We start from the raw sequence: 18953 nt of genomic DNA, 5'->3' as shown, positions 1-18953 counted from the left end.
TTCCATAGAAGATTTTGAACACAAGGATAGTGTTCGGCTCTGCAAAACAAACTCCACATACCACCGTAGAGAGAATAATATTTCCACAAATCTAATCTGCTGACAACTTTTCATAACGTGACATCACACCACAGCCTGGTAATTATTCGAACCGTTTCTCCCAGCCTGCCACTGCACATTTCGCGAGGCGGTTTTATTGGCACGTCTTGTCGAAGCAGAGATCGTGTTCCCCTTATTACGGGATTCTCATCAATACGGTGTGGGTAACCCAATTGTGCCTATTGGTATGATTCCTCGATTTTAGGCAAGTTCCAAACGGCCACGCGGAGGACGCTTGATATTCACCATCTTTATAAAGAGGCCAAGGCCTGTCCTTTTCTTCTCGCACTCAATTGAATCCTTCCCCCACCTTGAGTTCCAACACCCAAGGCTCAGGCTAGGCGCTTCGGACCTTCAATCATGTCCGGATCCAACCTTCAAGGTCGGTGGATGCCCTCCTCTGTCACAGAGGAGGACATCAAGAAGCTAAGAGAAGCCAGGTATCTGACCGCCGAAATCTCGCGCAGGTTGCCTGCTCGAGAGCAGGTCATTCCCACTCCCGAACCCGGCGAGAGTGTCGTATTCGTCTCCCACTTCCTCCGAGGGCTAGGACTTAGTCTAGATCCCTTTGTTAGGGGGCTCATGTTTTATTACGGGCTGGATTTCCATGACCTGGCCCCGGATTCCATCCTTCACATCTCGTCGTTCATCGTCGTGTGTGAGGCCTTCCTCCACGTCACCCCACACTTCGGCTAATGGCTCAAGACCTTTAACATGGAGCCGAAGATGATTAATGGGCGACACGCATAATGAGGAGGTGCCGTAATAAGCAAAGGCGCCGATGTTCCATGGCCAAAGGGTTCCTTCCCGGAGGTGTCCAGCTTATGGCAATGGGAGTGGTTTTACATCACAGCTCCCCGCGGTACTAAGTGGGTAGCCGCCCCTGCCTTCCGCTCGGGTCCCCCGCCACAACTGGCGTCATGGATCAACAAGGGGCTAGACTGGGGGCTAGTAAATGATGTGCCAACATTGCAGAGTCGCATCCGAGATATCCTCGAGGGAGATGTCAGCCTTGTCAAGGTAATGCAAGTCATGCTAGTTCGTCGAGTCCTGCCTTGCAAACGTCGACCTCTCCGTATGTGGGAGTTCAACCCGGAAGGACCGCGAGCTATTCAGCACTTCTTCGGCATGACGCACGAAGAGATGTATGGATTGTTCTTCGGATCACAAGTAAAGTATCCGAACACCACCGAGGATGCGGGTCTGAGCTGCAATCGTGCAAATACCCAAGTAAGTAATTCTTCGGCCGAACATGCTGTGTCTTTATTTATCACAACATCATTTTGAAAATTCGCTCTTTGACCAGGACTGGGTAAAAAAGGCGAAGATGATCAGGTGTTCGGCCCCCCTTCCCGAAGGCTCAACAGATCTAGTACTGGCCAGAATGCTTGAGCTCGCGCCTTATCAAGCGCCCTCAGGGGAAGATAAAGGGGGGAATAAAGAAGCCGAAAGCGGGCCTCACTCATTATTCATCCAAACCGGGGGAATTAGTGCCTCCGTGAAGGAGGATAACCGGGGAGAAGGATCTAAAATCCCCTCTCCTCAAGGAAGGAAGAGGGCCGCCTCTGAAGACTTGGAAATAATGGTTTCCAAACAAGGTAAGAAATCTTTGTCCGGGGGCCCTACCCCAAAGGGTATCCTTACCGCACAGTGCCCGCAAGGGGCTCAGCCCTCTACCGAGCTGTAAGTAAACAAAAGTACTCTATAGTAAACATATCCTGCTTTATTTCCGAGGACGATAACCGAGACGTATGTCTTGTAGTTCGGATCGTAGCCCTTCTCGACAGAGTTCGTCTTCGGGGGATCTTCTTCCGGAGATGATGGAGAGCGAAACGCCTCCCCGTGCCTCCCTGCCTCGTGAAGCGGACGACCCTGAGGTGTCGTCACGGAGGATTTCTCCTGATCCGCCAAGGCTACAGGGTAACCTTTCGGCCACCCAAAGCCCGGAGTATTCGGCTCCTAAGGAGAGCAACAGAAAGAGTCCGGGACTGTCCGGTGCGCGACCAGTCGCACTGATGAATCTTCTGTTGGGGAACGTAGCAATAATTCAAAATTTTCCTACGCATCACCAAGAACAATCTATGGAGTCTTCTAGCAACGAGAGGGAAAAGAGTGCATCTACATACCCTTGTAGATCGCGAGCGGAAGCGTTCAAGTGAACGGGGTTGATGGAGTCGTACTCGTCGTGATCCAAATCACCGATGACCGAGCGCCGAACGGACGGCACCTCCGCGTTCAACACACGTATGGTTGGGAAGACGTCTCCTCCTTCTTGATCCAGCAAGGGGAGGGAGAGGTTGATGGAGATCCAGCAGCACGACGGCGTGGTGGTGGAAGCAGCGGGGATCTCGGCAGGGCTTCGCCAAGCTCAGCGAGAGGGAGAGGTGTCACGGGAGGGAGAGGGAGGCGCCAGGGGCTTGGGGTGCTGCTCCCATGCGCCTCCCCACTATATATAGGGGTGGAGGGGGCTGGTTTCTTGCCCTCCAAGTCCATTGGGGCGTTGGCAAAGGTGGGGGAAAGAAATCCCATCATTTCCCTTCCCCACCGATTGTTATCCCCTTTTTTAGGGATCTTGATCTTATCCCTTCGGGATATGATCTTATTCCTTCTAAGGTGGGATCTTGGTGCGCCTTGACTAGGGGTGTGGGGCCTTGCCCCCACTACCCACGTTCATGTGGGTCCCCCCATGCAGGTGGGCCCCACTTCGGAACCTTCTAGAACCTTCCCGGTACAATACCGAAAAATCCCGAACATTTTCCTATGGCCAAAATAGGACTTCCCATATATAAATCTTTACCTCCAGACCATTCTGGAACTCCTCGTGACGTCCGGGATCTCATCCGTGACTCTGAACAACTTTCGGTTAACCGCATACTAATATCTCTACAACTCTAGCGTCACCGAACCTTAAGTGTGTAGACCCTACGGGTTCGGGAGACATGTAGACATGACCGAGACATTTCTCCGGTCAATAACCAACAGCGGGATCTGGATACCCATGTTGGCTCCCACATGCTCCACGATGATCTCATCGGATGAACCACGATGTCGAGGATTCAATCAATCCCGTATACAATTCCCTTTGTCAATCGGTACGTTACTTGCCCGAGATTCGATCTTCGGTATCCCAATACCTTGTTCAATCTCGTTACCGGCAAGTCACTTTACTCGTACCGTAATGCCTGATCCCGTGACTAACTACTTAGTCACATTGAGCTCATTATAATGATGCATTACCGAGTGGGCCCAGAGATACCTCTCCGTCATACGGAGTGACAAATCCCAGTCTCGATTCGTACCAACCCAACAGACACTTTCGGAGATACCTGTAGTGTACCTTTATAGCCACCCAGTTACGTTGTGACGTTTGGTACACCCAAAGCATTCCTACGTTATCCGGGAGTTGCACAATCTCATGGTCTAAGGAAATGATACTTGACATTAGAAAAACTCTTAGCAAACGAACTACACGATCTTGTGCTATACTTAGGATTGGGTCTTGTCCATCACATCATTCTCCTAATGATGTGATCCCATTATCAATGACATCCAATGTCCATGGTCAGGAAACCATAACCATCTATTGATCAACGAGCTAGTCAACTAGAGGCTTACTAGGGACATGTTGTGGTCTATGTATTCACACATGTATTACGGTTTCCAGTTAATACAATTATAGCATGAACAATAGACAATCATCATGAACAAGGAAATACAATAATAACCATTTTATTATTGCCTCTAGGGCATATTTCCAACAGTCTCCCACTTGCACTAGAGTCAATAATCTAGTTCACATCACTATGTGATTGTAATGAATCCAACACCCATGGGGTTTGTTCATATCTCGCTTGTGAGAGAGGTTATTAGTCAACGGGTCTGAACCTTTCAGATCTGTGTGTGCTTTACAAATCTCTATGTCATCTTGTAGATGCAGCTACCACGCGCTACTTGGAGCTATTCCAAATAACTGCTCTACTATACGAATCCGGTTCACTACTCAGAGTCATCCGGATTAGTGTCGAAGTTTGCATTGACGTAACCCTTTACGACGAACCCCCTTTCCACCCCCATAATCGAGAAAATTCCTTAGTCCACTAGATACTAAGGATAAGTTTGACCGCTGTCATGTGATCCCTTCCTAGATCACTATTGTACCCATTGACTAACTCATGGCAAGGCACACTTCAGGTGCGGTACACAGCATAGCATATTATAGAGCCTACGTCTAAAGCATAGGGGACGACCTTCGTCCTTTCTCTTTCTTCTGCCGTGGTCAGGTTTTGAGTCTTACTCAATACTCACACCTTGTAACACAGCCAAGAACTCCTTCTTTGCTGATCTATTTTGAACTCCTTCAAAATCTTGTCACGGTATGTATTCATTTGAAAGTACTATTAAGCGTTTTTTGATCTATCCTTGTAGATCTTGATGCTCAATGTTCAAGTAGCTTAATCCAGGTTTTCCATTAAAAACACTTTTCACATAACCCTGGATGCTTTCCAGAAATTCTACATCATTTCTGATCAACAATATGTTAACAACATATACTCATCAAAAATTCTATAGTGCTCCCACTCACTTCTTTGGAAATACATGTTTCTCATGAACTTTGTATAAACCCAAAATCTTTGATCATCTCATCAAAGCGTTCATTCCAACTCCGAGATGCTTACTCCAATCCATAGAAGGATTGCTGGAGCTTTGCATACTTGTTAGCATCTTTCAGGATTGACAAAACCTTCTGGTTGTATCACATACAACCTTTCCTCAAGAAAATCGTTGAGGAAACAATGTTTTGACATCCTATCTGCAAGATTTCATAAATAATGCAGTAACTGCTAATATAATTCTAACAGACTCTTAGCATCGCTACGAGTGAGAAAGTCTCATCGCAGTCAACTCCTTGAACTTGCCCGAAAACATCTTAACGACAAGTCGAGCTTTCTTAATGGTGACACTTACCATCATTGTCTGTCTTCCCTTTAAAATCCATCTGTACCCAACAGCCTTATGACCATCAAGTAGTTCTTTCAAAGTCTATACTTTGTTTTCATACATGGATCCTCTCGGATTTTATGGCCTCAAGCCATTCGTTGGAATCCGGGCCCACCATCGCTTCTCCATAGCTCGTAGGTTCATTGTTGTCTAGGAACATGACTTCCAAGACAGGATTACGTACCACTCTGAAGTAGTACGCATCCTTGTCGTCCTATGTGGTTTGGTAGTGACTTGATCTGAAGTTTCATGATCACTATCATAAGCTTCCACTTCAATTGGTAGGTGCCACAGGAACAACTTCCTGTGCCCTGCTACACATTAGTTGAAGTGACGGTTCAATGACCTCATCAAGTCTCCACCATCCTCCCACTCAATTCTTTCGAGAGAAACTTTTCCTCGAGAAAGGACCCGTTTCTAGAAATAATCACTTTTGCTTCCAGATCTGAAATAGGAGGTATACCCAACTGTTTTGGGTATTCTATGAAGATGCATTTATCCGCTTTGGGTTCGAGCTTATCAGCCTGAAACTTTTTCACATAAGCGTCGCAGCCCCAAACTTTTAAGAAACGACAGCTTAGGTTTCTCTAAACCATAGTTCATACGGTGTCGTCTCAACGGAATTGCGTGGTGCCCTATTTAAAGTGAATGCGGTTGTCTCTAATGCCTAACCCACAAACGATAGTTGTAATTCGATAAGAGACATCATGGTATGCACCATATCCAATAGGGTGCAGTTATGATGTTCGGACACACCATCACAATATGGTGTTCCAGGCGGTATTAGTCGTGAAACAATTTCCACAATTTCTTAATTGTGTGCCAAACTCGTAACTCAGATATTCATCTCTATGATCATATCACAGACATTTTATCCTCTTGTCACGACGATCTTCAACTTCACTCTGAAATTACTTGAACCTTTCAATAATTCAGACTTGTGTTTCATCAAGTAAATATTCTCAGCATCTACTCAAATCATCTGTGAAGTAAGAACATAACGATATCCACTGCGTGCGTCAGCACTCATTGGACTGCACACATCAAATGTATTACTTCCAACAAGTTGCTATCTTGTTCCATCTTACTGAAATCGAGGCCTTTCAGTCATCTTGCCCATGTGGTATGATTTGCATGTCTCAAGTGATTCAAAATCAAGTGAGTCCAAATGATCCATCTGTATGGACTTTCTTCATGCATATATACTGATAGACATGGTTCGCATGTCTCAATCTTTTCAAAAACGAGTGAATCCAAAGATCCATCAACATGGAGCTTCTTCATGCGTTTTATACCAATATGACTCAAGTGGCAGTGCCACAAGTATGTGGTACTATCATTACTATCTTATATCTTTTGGCATGAACATGTGTATCACTATGATCGAGATTCAATAAACCATTCATTTTAGGTGCAAGACCATTGAAGGTATTATTCAAATAGACAGAGTAACCATTATTCTCCTTTAATGAATAACCGTATTGCGATAAACATAATCCAATCATGTCTATGCTCAACGCAAACACCAAATAATTATTATTCAGGTTTAACCCCAATCTCGATGGTAGAGGGAGCAAGCGATGCTTGATCACATCAACCTTGGAAACACTTTCAACACATATCGTCATCTCACCTTTAGCTAGTCTCCGTTTATTCCGTAGCCTTTTATTTCGAGTTACCAACACTTAGCAACCGAACCGGTATCTAATACCCTGGTGCTACTAGGAGTACTAGTAAAGTACACATTAATATAATGTATATCCAATATACTTCTGTCGACCTTGCCTACCTTCTCATCTACCAAGTATCTAGGGTAGTTCTGCTTCAGTGACCGTTCCCCTCATTACAGAAGCACTTAGTCTCGGGTTTGGGTTCAACCTTGGGTTTCTTCACTAGAGCAGCAACTGATTTGCTGTTTCATGAAGTATCCCTTCTTTCCCTTGCCCTTCTTGAAACTAGTGGTTTTACTAACCATCAACAATTGATGCTCCTACTTGATTTCTACTTTCGTGGTGTCAAACATCGCAAATAGCTCAAGGATCATCATATCTATCCCTAATTTGTTATAGTTCATCACGAAGCTCTAGTAGCTTGGTGGCAGTGACTTTGGAGAACCATCACTATCTCATCTGGAAGATTAACTCCCACTCGATTCAAGCGATTGTAGTACTCAGACAATCTGAGCACATGCTCAACGGTTGAGCTTTTCTCCCTTAGTTTGCATGCTTAAGAAACTTGTCAGAGGTCTCATACCTCTTGATGTGGGCATTAGTCTGAAATCCCAATTTCAGTCTTTGGAACATCTCATATGTTCTGCGACATTTCAAAACCGTCTTTGGTGCCACAATTTTAAACCGTTAGCATCACACACTGAACTATCACGTAGTCATCAAAACGTGTATGTCAGATGTTTCGTAACATCTACAGACGACGCTCGAGGTTCAGCACACCGAGCGGTGCATTAAGGACATAAGCCTTCTGTACAGCAATGAGGACAATCCTCAGTTTACGGACCCAGTCCACATAATTGCTACTATCAACTTTCAACTAAATTTTCTCTAGGAACATATCTTAGTAGAACTAAAGCGTAAGCTACGACATTATTTGCAACGACCTTTTGACTATGTTCATGATAATTAAGTTCATCTAATTATTTAATGAACTCCCACTTAGATAGACATCCCTCTAGTCATCTAAGTGATACATGATCCGAATCGACTAGGCCGTGTCTGATCATCACGTGAGACGGACTAGTCATCATCGGTGAACATGTCCATGTTGATCGTATCTACTATACGACTCATGTTCGACCTTTCGGTCTCTTGTGTTCCGAGGCCATGTATGTACATGCTAGGCTCGTCAAGTCAACCTAAGTGTTTTGCTTGTGTTCCGAGGCCATGTCTGTACATGCTAGGCTCGTCAACACCCGTTGTATGCGAACGTTAGAATCTATCACACCCGATCATCACGTGGTGCTTCGAAGCAACGAACCTTCGCAACGGTGCACAGTTAGGGGGAACACATCTCTTGAAATTTTAGTGAGGGATCATCTTATTTATGCTACCGTCGTTCTAAGAAAATAAGATGTAAACATGACAAAAATCACATGCAAATCATAAAGTGACATGATATGGCCAATATCATCTTGCGCCTTTTGATCTCCATCTTCGAGGCGCGGCATGATCACCTTCGTCACCGGCATGACACCATGATCTCCATCATCATGATCTCCATCATCGTGTCTTCATGAAGTTGTCTCGCCAACTATTACTTCTACTACTATGGCTAACGGTTAGCAATAAAGTAAAGTAATTACATGGCGTTTTTCATTGACACGCAGGTCATACAATAAATTAAGACAACTCCTATGGCTCCTGCCGGTTGTCATACTCATCGACATGCAAGTCGTGATTCCTATTACAAGAACATGATCAATCTCATACATCACATATATCATTCATCACATCCTTTTGGCCATATCACATCACATAGCATACCCTGCAAAAACAAGTTAGACGCCCTCTAATTGTTGTTGCATGTTTTACGTGGCTGCTATGGGTTTCTAGCAAGAATGTTTCTTACCTACGCAAAAGCCACAACGGTGATATGCCAATTGCTATTTAACCTTCATAAGGACCCTTTTCATCGAGTCCGATCCGACTAAAGTGGGAGAGACAGACACCCGCTAGCCACCTTATGCATCAAGTGCATGTCAGTCGGTGGAACCTGTCTCACGTAAGAGTACGTGTAAGGTCGGTCCGGGCCGCTTCATCCCACAATGCCGCCGAATCAAGATAAGACTAGTAATGGTAAGAAAATTCAACAAATCGTCGCCCACAACTACTTTGTGTTCTACTCGTGCATAGAATCTACGCATAAACCTGGCTCATGATGCCACTGTTGGGGAACGTAGCAATAATTCAAAATTTTCCTACGCATCACCAAGAACAATCTATGGAGTCTTCTAGCAACGAGAGGGAAAAGAGTGCATCTACATACCCTTGTAGATCGCGAGCGGAAGCGTTCAAGTGAACGGGGTTGATGGAGTCGTACTCGTCGTGATCCAAATTACCGATGACCGAGCGCCGAACGGACGGCACCTCCGCGTTCAACACACGTATGGTTGGGAAGACGTCTCCTCCTTCTTGATCCAGCAAGGGGAGGGAGAGGTTGATGGAGATCCAGCAGCACGACGGCGTGGTGGTGGAAGCAGCGGGGATCTCGGCAGGGCTTCGCCAAGCTCAGCGAGAGGGAGAGGTGTCACGGGAGGGAGAGGGAGGCGCCAGGGGCTTGGGGTGCTGCTCCCATGCGCCTCCCCACTATATATAGGGGTGGAGGGGGCTGGTTTCTTGCCCTCCAAGTCCATTGGGGCGTTGGCAAAGGTGGGGGGAAGAAATCCCATCATTTCCCTTCCCCACCGATTGTTATCCCCCCTTTTTAGGGATCTTGATCTTATCCCTTCGGGATATGATCTTATTCGTTCTAAGGTGGGATCTTGGTGCGCCTTGACCAGGGGTGTGGGGCCTTGCCCCCACTACCCACATTCATGTGGGTCCCCCCATGCAGGTGGGCCCCACTTCGGAACCTTCTAGAACCTTCCCGGTACAATACCGAAAAATCCCGAACATTTTCCGGTGGCCAAAATAGGACTTCCCATATATAAATCTTTACCTTCGGACCATTCCGGAACTCCTCGTGACATCCGGGATCTCATCCGGGACTCCGAACAACTTTCGGTTAATCGTATACTAATGTCTCTACAACTCTAGCGTCACCGAACCTTAAGTGTGTAGACCCTACGGGTTCGGGAGACATGTAGACATGACCGAGACATTTCTCCGGTCAATAACCAACAGCGGGATCTGGATACCCATGTTGGCTCCCACATGCTCCACGATGATCTCATCGGATGAACCACGATGTCGAGGATTCAATCAATCCCATATACAATTCCCTTTGTCAATCGGTACGTTACTTGCCCGAGATTCGATCATCGGTATCCCAATACCTTGTTCAATCTCGTTACCGGCAAGTCACTTTACTCGTACCGTAATGCATGATCCCGTGACTAACTACTTAGTCACATTGAGCTCATTATGATGATGCATTACCGAGTGGGCCCAGAGATACCTCTCCGTCATACGGAGTGACAAATCCCAGTCTCGATTCGTACCAACCCAACAGACACTTTCGGAGATACCTGTAGTGTACCTTTATAGCCACCCAGTTACGTTGTGACGTTTGGTACACCCAAAGCATTCCTACGGTATCCGGGAGTTGCACAATCTCATGGTCTAAGGAAATGATACTTGACATTAGAAAAGCTCTTAGCAAACGAACTACACGATCTTGTGCTATGCTTAGGATTGGGTCTTGTCCATCACATCATTCTCCTAATGATGTGATCCCGTTATCAATGACATCCAATGTCCATGGTCAGGAAACCATAACCATCTATTGATCAATGAGCTAGTCAACTAGAGGCTTAGTAGGGACATGTTGTGGTCTATGTATTCACACATGTATTATGGTTTCCAGTTAATATAATTATAGCATGAACAATAGACAATCATCATGAACAAGGAAATACAATAATAACCATTTTATTATTGCCTCTAGGGCATATTTCCAACATCTTCTGGTGCAAGCGGCTATCTCAGAAGCGCATCGTACACTAATGGGTACGGTGGTTGAGAGGATTTCATCCGCCGAAAGCGGGTTGCATGAAGCTTTTATGAGCCTGCTAAGAGGCTTTAGGGTACGCAAAGTAATATATATATTTTATTTTTTGGCGGTACCACAGACGCTAGGTGTGCCCTATCCAGATAGTAGCCCCTGAGACTCTGGTTGCTCTCGAAAACGGCGGCAAACAGAGGGTCATAGTCCCAGGTAATAATCATGCCGCCTTCATGTGGAGGTGGCTGAAGGTCCGGTGGCTAGCCGGACTGGTGAGTTTGCCGGACTAAAGAGGCAACTTGATGCGGCAGATGCCGACATCGTGCTTGTAAACAGGCGGCTTGACAAGGCACAGGGTATGTATTCTCCGATGGTCAACATATATTAAGAGGAGCATACTGCTAGTATCTATAATATGTTGTGACTGCAGATGGAGCTGCCGCCGTGGAGACCCTTCGGGCGGAACTTGCCCGAGCCAAGGAACAAGCCAGGAGGAGTGATGCGGCCGCCCTAAAGGCGGTCGAAGAGTTAAGAGCCGAACAGGCTACACATTGCGAGAGCATAGAGAAAATAGCCAAGATGGCTATTGAGTTGAAAGATGCCGCCGACCGTTATGAGCTTCTTGAAAAGGAAAGCCAAACGAAGACGGCGGACCTGGAGAAAGCCATGATGGCAGCCAAGGAAGCCTGCTCGAAAATCAGAGTGGCGAAGGAGGAGCTACGTCAAGCCGGAGATATCGCGGCTGGGAAGCCCTTTTTGTTGCGGACGAAGTTTGGAGATCCTAAGTATGCCCCTCTTGATCAATTATGGAGTTCTGTAGATGCATATGTGTATTTGGTAGCGAGTGCTGCTGATGCGACCGAGTTTTTCAAAGATCAAAAAGATCACGAAGTGGAAAAGCTGTTCTGGTCGCAGTTCAATGTTCCGGTGCGTCCGCTGTTGTTAAATGAGTGAATGGCCGAGTGGGCCGAGCTCCATAGGTTGTCCGGGCTTGCCATGAGGTCTGTTGTGGATCATCTTTGGCCAGAAGGACCAAGGCCGAATAGTTATTTTGGCTTAGTGCAACGATTCCTTGGTGCTGTGCCGCATATCGACGCTATGAAGAGGTCGGCGTGCATAGAGGGTGCGCGGATGGCTCTTGCCCGTGTCAAGACATACTGGGCAGAGATGGAGGCCACCGCTATTGCAACCCAGAGTTCGGCCGTAGGCCGAGTATCGGCCGAGCACTACTTTGAAGAAGTCCTCGAAGGCGCTCGTTTAATAGAGGCTCAGTGCTCGAAGAGTATCATGTTCTAGTGACATGTATCCCAATTGTAAGAACAATGTTATTTGAATTATAAAGGCTGTGTTTATACTTTTGCCTGAAAGTATTATTATGCCTCCTGTGCGGTCGTTTATGTATATATATATATATATATATATATATCCTGGAAGTTTGCAGTCGTTGGCTTCAGCCCCCACGCATATAATGCGGGGGTGTTCGCAAAAGCACGTCTTCACACTTGATCCAACGTCTTGGTCCATTAAGGAGGTGGTAGCGCGGCGAACGAGGCAATTGGACTATATTGCTTTAAAGCTTTCACTTGACCATAGGAGTTTGACAGTGGGGCTACTATATAGCCCCTGGTATTTCCGCGCTCATCCGAGTACGGGCCGCGTACGTACATGACCGGGAAAACTGGCCCTTCGTTAATGCGGAGGAATCCCGAAGATTCCGCTAAGTCATCGAGTGGTTGACCAGTTTCGCGCTTTATCATGACAGTCAGTTTTCGTCTTTCTCTACTAAGGTGCTCATCCGGATGAACCAGGGCACAATCGCAGTAGTTCTCTTGGTGCCGCCTTAGCCGATAGAGCGGAACGTAAGGTAGCAAAATGCGGGAGCCGGGCAAACCCAACATTTGACGAAAGACATGATTCGGAGCTGATGCATATATGGCCAAACTCGCGACGCCGAACACTCCCTAAGGTATTCGGTCTTTACAACATATACCGGGCTGAGTAACGCCCTTGATAATGAACCCCGAGTGTCCAGGTACGTGCATTATTCTCACGTGGCGAAATGCCAATAACGTCAGCATCCCTCTCGGGTTATACTAAGTATCCGGATGATGTGAAGCAACAAGAGACAGTAAAAAAGGTTTACACAGGGTCTTAATCTAAAAAGAAACCTTTGAGCGGGGCCCTGCTGCACGTCTGCGCCTGTGTCTCCGTTGTGCCGTATCCTGGAAGGGTGTAGCACGATTATCATCTGTAAAAGAGAAAAATTTAGGTGAAATTTGTCGTGCGAAAAATTGGTTATTCTCAATAAACCATTAAAATTCAAGATAAGTAAGGTCGAGCAGAACTGTAGTCCTTTTTACATGCGGGAAGCCCCTGGTACCGCCTATGGGGGTATAACCATCAAACCAATCTCAGGTTTATGTAAGGTGTTATAGCTAGTGATGCGCCGGACTCGTCTAGCCATGTCCGCGGTCTTGACAACCGATCATTTATTCTGGTTGGAGAGGCCGTTTAGTGTTCGGCTGCTAAAGCCGCCACACGTTCTTCCGCGCGTAAGGAATGCTCAACATTTCCGCTAACTGTGATGATGCCACGTGGACCGGGCATCTTAAGCTTAAGATAAGCGTAATGCGGTACTGCATTAAAACGAGCGAAAGCTATTCTTCCGAGTAGTGCTTGATAGCCGCTTCGGAATGGAGCGATGTTGAAGGTTAACTTTTCACTTCGGAAATTATCGGGAGAATCGAATGCAACCTCTAGTACTAGAGAGCCCGTACAGCGGGCCTCTAGGCCTGGTATTACCCCTTTAAAGGTAGTATTACTTTGGCTGATTCTTGTCGGGTCTATCCCCATTGTGCGGACTGTGTCCTGATATATCAGATTAAGACTACTGTCGCGGTCCATGAGGACTTGGGTGAGATGGTATCCATCGATCATTGGGTCTAGCACCAAGGCAGCCAATCCTCCGTGTCGGATACTTGCCAGGTGATCCCTGCGATCAAAGGTGATTGGGCAGGCCGACCAAGGGTTGAACTTAGGGGTGACGGGCTCTACGGCGCATGCGTCTCGGAGTGCATGTTTGCTCCTTCTTTCTGTTACGTGAATCATGTTCACTGTTTTGACCCCAGGTGGGAATTTTTTCTGTCCCCCAGCGCTTTGCCGGCGAGGCTCATCCTCGTCTTCACTTGGTGTCTCCCTCCCCTTGTGTTCGGCGTTTAGCTTGTCGGCCTGTTTGAAGACCCAGCATTCTCTGTGGGTGTGATTTGCAGGTTTATCGGAGGTGCCGTGAATCTGACATAATTTTTCTAGAATCTTGTTGAGGCTGGACGGTCCATCTCTGTTGCCTTTGAAAGGCTTTTTCCGTTGACCGGGTCGAGAGCCCCTGAATCCGGCGTTTACCGCCGTGTTGTCTGGGCTGTCTTTGTTATTTCGATGCTTGCTTTTACTGCGCCGTGGTTTTCCATTACCATCCCTGACTTCAGATGTTCCTGGGTTGCTGGTGCTAGTACGGGCCAGCCAGCTATCTTCGCCTGCGCAAAAGCGGGTCATGAGGCTTGTTAGGGCTGCCATTGTCCTTGGTTTTTCTTGGCCGAGGTGTCTGGCGAGCCATTCGTCGCGGACGCTGTGTTTGAAAGCTGCTAAGGCTTCGGCGTCCGGGCAGTCGATGATTTGGTTCTTCTTAGTGAGAAATCTATTCCAAAGCTTTCGGGCTGACTCTCCGGGCTGTTGAATTATATGACTTAAATCGTCTGCATCCAGAGGTCGGACATAGGTCCCTTGAAAGTTGGCCCTAAAAGCATCCTCAAGCTCCTCCCAACTTCCAATTGAATTTTCGGGGAGGCTCTTCAGCCAGTGCCGAGCTGGTCCTTTCAGCTTGAGGGGCAAGTACTTGATGGTGTGGAGATCGTCTCCGCGAGCCATATGGATGTGGAGGATGAAGTCCTCAATCCAGACCCCAGGGTCCGTCGTTCTGTCGTACGCCTCTATGTTCACGGGTTTGAATCCCTCTAGAAATTCGTGATCCAGCACCTCATCGGTGAAACATTGGGGGTGCGCGGCACCCCTGTATTTGGATGTGTTATGGCGTTCTGACGGTTGCAGTGTTCGGTTTTGATTATGCGCTGGAGCGCACTTCCTAGATCCGTAGATGGATATGGTCCCGCCGGCCTTTTGATGCAAGTCCTCGCGTGGATCATGTGCTGACTTATGTGCGGCCTCGTTAGCCGCCCTATCGCGGCCACGAGGTGGTCGATCCGACGGGTCGGCCATTTTGTTTTTCGGCTGTGTGGGCTCTAAGGCCTCATCATCGAATTCAGGCAACAGCTTGCGCTTTGGATAGCTCTTCGTGTGGCAACTACCACCATACTTTTCTTCAGTGTCGAGCACTTTGTTCCATCTACTGTTGAGCATATTCCGCGCGGCCTTAAGCCTTTGCTCCTGCTTCTTCAGACTCCTCGCGGTGGCAATAAGCCTTCTACGGAGGTTCTCTTGTTCCAAGTGCCTTTCCGGGATGATGTGTGCGTCGTCGTCCAGACTATTTTCTTCTCCGGAGAGAGGTTGATGAGCTTTATCCTCGGCGTCGATGTGAACGGACAGCGGCAACGTACTATGTTCGCTGTTTGCTGGTTCATCCTGCTCTATCGCTGGGTCAATGTGGTCGTCGTTTCCTCTGGAGTCGACCGGGGTGTTATTTTTCCTTGCGCTGTTATCGCTGTTTTTGCCGAGGCGGGATTTGGAGTGGCGCCTACGCCGTCGCTTTGGTTGCTTCTCGAGGGAGCTATCCTTTGCTGCATCCTTCCGTTCCTCGTCATTGTTTTCTTTGGGTGTATCCACCATATATATATCGTGTGATGAAGTGGCTGTCCAGCGCCCTGTGGGCGGTGGTTCCTGTTCGTCTTCTGCATCGTCGTCCATACGGTCGATGTCTTCGGAGTCGAAATCGAGCATGTCGGTTAAATCGTCGACAGTGGCTACTAAGTGGGTGGTGGGTGGGGAGCGAATTTCTTCGTCGTCCGCATCCCATTCTAGCCGGACATAGTTCGGCCAAGGTTCTCCTGACAAGGAGAGAGACCTTAATGAATTTAGCTCATCACCAAAAGGCGAGTGCTGAAAGATATCCGCGGAGGTAAACTCCATGATCGGTGCCCAGTCGGATTCGATAGGTACGGATGCAAGCGGCTCGGAGCCCGTGGCCGGGGACGAATCCAACGGTTCGGCAACACGGCTCTCGTAGGAGGTGAAGTCAGTATTCGGCTCTATCACCACTGAGAGTGCGGCTTCCGTGGCGGGGTTTATCCACCCGTCCTCAGATGGCGCAATTTGTTCCGGATTGAGGGCCGGAGTAGTTGCAGGTGTGATCTCCTGAATTAATTAAGTTAATTAATCCTGTTTAATTAATCTAATTAACTAGTTAGTTTAATTAAACAGTAATTAGTTTAGCTAAACCCTGATTAACCTAAACAGTGTATGATAGGTGGGTCCCACTAGACCCACACGTCAGTTTGACCAGTCAACACCTCTGTTGATTGCTGATGTCATGCTGACATCATGATGCACTGTTCTGGATAATGTTGAATTAAATTAATTAAATAAATTCTAAAATGATTTAAAACTTTAGAAAATCATATAAAATAAACCGTAGCTCAGATGAAAATACTTTCTACATGAAAGTTGCTGAGAACGACGAGACGAATCCGGATACGCAGCCCGTTCGTCCACCACACACCCCTAGCATATCGAACATGCAACTTCCCCCTCCGGTACATCTGTCCGAAAATGCGAAACACCGGGGATACTTTCCCGGATGTTTCCCCCCTTTGCCGGTATCACCTCTTACCGCGTTAGGGCACACCTAACACCGCTGTTTGCTTTGTCATGCATCGTTATGCATCTGTTTGCATTGTATTCATTGTTTCTTCCCCCTCTTCTCTCCGGTAGACTACGAGACCGACGCCGCTGCTGGTGCCCCGACCGACTACGCTGTTGACGACCCCTCCTTCTTGCCAGAGCAACCAGGCAAGCCCCCCCTTAATCACCAGATATCGCCTATTCTACTCTATACTGCTTGCATTAGAGTAGTGTAGCATGTTACTACTTTCCGTAAATCCTATCCTGATGCATAGCCTGTCCTTACTACTACTGTTGTTACCTTTACCTACAATCCTACATGCATAGTATAGGATGCTAGTATTCCATCTGTGGCCCAACATTCTTGTCCGTCTGCCATGCTATACTATCGGGCCGTGATCACTCGGGATGTGATCACGGGTATATACTTATATATATAAGATATATGATAACTGTGGTGACTAAAGTCGGGTCGGCTCGTAGGACTACCCGCGAGTGGATCTTTGTGGCGGAGCGACAAGGCAGGTTGAGACCACCTAGGAGAGAGGTGGGCCTGGCCCTGGTCGGCATTCGTGGTTACTTCAAAATAACACGCTTAACGAGATCTTGGTATTTGATCTGAGTCTGGCCACTGGCCTATAGGCACTAACCGGCTACGCGGGAACATTTATGGGCACTCAGCGTCGTGGTATCAGCCGAAGCCTTCGTGACGTCAGCGACTGAGCGGCGCGCGCCGGATTGGACAGTAAGCCTGCGCTTATATTAAGGGGGCTAGGTCTGCTTCCGGCCACGTTCGCAACATGCAGGTGTGCAAAGGGCGATGGGCCCAGACCCCTGCGCCATAGGATTTAGACCGGCGTGCTGACCTCTCTGTTGTTCCTAGGTAGGGCTGCGACGTGTTGATCTTACGAGGCCGGGCATGACCCAGGAAAGTGTGTCCAGCCAAATGGGATCGAGTGTGTTGGGTAATGTGGTGCACCCCTGCAGGGAAGTTTATCTATTCGAATAGCCGCGTCCCTCGGTAAAAGGACGGCCCGGAGTTGTACCTTGACCTTATGACAACTAGAACCGGATACTTAATAAAACACACCCTTCCAAGTGCCAGATACAACCCGGTGGTCGCTCTCTAACAGGGCGACGAGGAGAGGATCACCGGGTAGGAGTATGTTATACGATGCTACTTGGTGAACTTCAATCTACTCTCTTCTACATGCTGTAAGATGGAGGCTGCCAGAAGCGTAGTCTTCGACAGGACTAGCTATCCCCCTCTTATTCCGGCATTCTGCAGTTCAGTCCACCGATATAACCCCTTTACACATATACCCATGCATATGTAGTGTAGATCCTTTCTTGCGAGTACTTTGGATGAGTACTCACGGTTGCTTTTCTCCCTCTTTTCCCCCTTTCCCTTCTACCTGGTTATCGCAACCAGATGCTGGAGCCCAGGAGCCAGACGCCATCATCGAGACGACTCCTACTACACCGGAGGTGCCTACTACTACGTTCAGGCATCTGACGACGACCAGGAGTAGTTTAGGAGGATCCCAGGCAGGAGGCCTGCGCCTCTTTCAATCTGTATCCCAGTTTGTGCTAGCCTTCGTAAGGCAAACTTGTTTACTTATGTCTGTACTCAGATATTGTTGCTTCCGCTGACTCGTCTATGATCGAGCACTAGTATTCGAGCCCTTGAGGCCCCTGGCTTGTATTATGATGCTTGTATGACTTATTTATGTTTTAGAGTTGTGTTGTGATATCTTCCCGTGAGTCCCTGATCTTGATCGTACACGTTTGCGTGCATGATTAGTGTACGATTGAATCGGGGGCGTCACAGTGTTAGAAGCAAATAAGGCCCAGAGAGAAGGATAGAGAGAGAGAGGTATGCATCTAGGAGGTGGTGCGAGAGGCATACTATATCGAGGGTGAAGGAGTGTGCGAGTACGAGATCGATGAAAAGAGGGGCAGGAGTGAGGCATGGACGGTGAGAAGAGAAGAGGGAAAGCATGTGTTTATGGTAGGCACACCTGGCTAGAGAGGCATATCGATTGTTGTGTGCCAGAAATAAGGAGCTGGGGAGGCCTACACACACCATGGGTGAACGACCTAAAGTGAAAAGATGAATTTGCGCGATGGAGCCAGAGAATATTGAGGGAGGGCGAGAGGGAGGCGGGCGTGTGCATGCACGAGAGAAAGTTAGTGCTAGCTACAAAGATAAGAGGATTGTGTGGGCGTAAAAGACGAATAGTGATCATAATTCATTATAAAAGCGAATTCAAATATTTGAAGAATTTATCATAGTGTTTTAAACCGACGCATGCATGAATATATATAACGGT

Source organism: Aegilops tauschii, chromosome 6, assembly GCF_002575655.3.
Source record: "Aegilops tauschii subsp. strangulata cultivar AL8/78 chromosome 6, Aet v6.0, whole genome shotgun sequence".
Lineage (NCBI taxonomy): Eukaryota > Viridiplantae > Streptophyta > Magnoliopsida > Poales > Poaceae > Aegilops > Aegilops tauschii.
The sequence above is the reverse complement of the archived record's forward strand: the minus strand, read 5'-3'. Positions refer to the sequence as shown.